At 38.8% G+C, this 1,815-nt stretch overlaps 1 pseudogene; it reads left to right on the plus strand.

The window, feature by feature from the left end:
• Nucleotides 1-367: 367 nt before the first annotated feature.
• On the plus strand, nucleotides 368-1,272 carry LOC102403594 (annotated as a pseudogene).
• The last annotated feature ends 543 nt before the right edge of the window (nucleotides 1,273-1,815 follow it).

Raw genomic sequence — 1,815 nt, forward strand, 5'->3', positions numbered from 1 at the left:
TCCAGAATGTATAGAGAACTTCTGTAACTCAACAACAACAACAAAAAAACAAACTACAATTTTTTTTAAAGGCAAAGAACTTGAACAGGCATTTTTCCAAAGAAATGTATGTATCCAAATGGCTAATAAGCACAAGAAAAGATGCTCACCATCAATAATCATTAGGGAAATGAAACTCAAACCACAATGAGATACCATACTCATCAGTATAGCTGTTATTCAAAAAAGAAGTAACAAGTAAGACGCTTGCTTCGTCTCAGGCGTTCACAGTCGTGTTCTGCCTCTCGCTCTCATCCTCTGAAGCCTAAGCCGGCTTCATCTTCCTCAGCCCTTCTACCTGTAGCCGTGTCATTGCGACTCCGCCACCATGTTCGAGGTGCGCCTGGTCCAGGGCTCCATCTTGAAGAAAGTGCTAGAGGCTCTTAAGGATCTCATCAACGAGGCCTGCTGGGACATCAGCTCAAGTGGCATGAACCTGCAGAGCATGGACTCGTCTCATGTCTCCTTGGTGCAGCTAACCCTTCGTCCCGAGGGCTTCGACACTTAGCGCTGCGACCGCAACTTGGCCATGGGCGTGAACCTTACCAGCATGTCCAAAATACTAAAATGTGCTGGCAATGAAGACACCATTACCTTAAGGGCTGAAGATAACGTGGACACCTTGGCACTAGTATTTGAAGCTCCAAATCAGGAAAAGGTTTCAGACTACGAAATGAAGTTAATGGATTTAGATGTTGAACAGCTTAGAATTCCAGAACAAGAGTCCAGCTGTGTAGTAAAGATGCCTTCTGGTGAATTTGCACGTATATGCCGAGACCTCAGTCATATTGGAGATGCTGTTGTAATTTCCTGTGCAAAAGATGGAGTGAAATTTTCTGCAAGTGGAAAACTTGGAAATGGAAATATTAAGTTGTCACAGACAAGTAATGTTGATAAAGAGGAGGAAGCTGTTACCATAGAGATGAATGAACCAGTTCAGCTAACTTTTGCACTGAGGTACCTGAACTTCTTTACAAAAGCTACTCCACTGTCTCCTACAGTAACACTCAGTATGTCTGCACATGTACCCCTTGTTGTAAGTATAAAATTGCTGATATGGGACATTTAAAAGTACTATTTGGCTCCCAAGATCAAGGATGAAGAAGGATCTTAGACATTCTTAAAATTCAAAGAAATAAAACTAAGCTCTTTGAGAACTGCTTCTGAGATGCCAGCACACACTTAAGTCTTTTTTGTCTTTGTACCTCTGAGTACATATGTAGATAATGTTTTCTGTAAATAACTTTTTTCTCCATTCTCTACAACTTGTTTAAAGAAAAGTGCAAAGTCAAATCTGGTCTTGTTAACTGAGTAATACTTCTGCCTTACCTAGGAATAATCCTTGTAGTTTTTATAAACAAAAGAGTTTGGACTCTAAATGTGTTTTAAGTATCGTTTTCAATTTAAATAAAAGTCATTTGAATAAAAAAAAAAGTAACAAGTATTGGTGAGGATGCAGAGAAACCTGAACATTTATTTGCACATGGTTGGTAAGCATATAAAATGCTCCAGCATGTAAAATGAAAATCCCTCCAGGAAAAAATATGGAGCTTTCTAGTAAGATTCACTTTGTTTGTTGCCCTTGCCTTGGGGATTCCATAGTGGTACAGCCACTATGGAAAGCAAGGCTTTCCCTTAAAATTAAAAATAAAATTAGCATATGATCCAGAAATCTACTTCTGGGCATATACTTTAAAGATTTCATAGTAAAGACACAACAGATATTTGTACACTTATGTTTATAGCAGCTTTATTCACAATAATCAAAACACAGAA

The sequence above is a fragment of the Bubalus bubalis genome, chromosome 16 (genome assembly GCF_019923935.1).
Source record: "Bubalus bubalis isolate 160015118507 breed Murrah chromosome 16, NDDB_SH_1, whole genome shotgun sequence".
NCBI classification, from domain to species: Eukaryota; Metazoa; Chordata; class Mammalia; order Artiodactyla; family Bovidae; genus Bubalus; species Bubalus bubalis.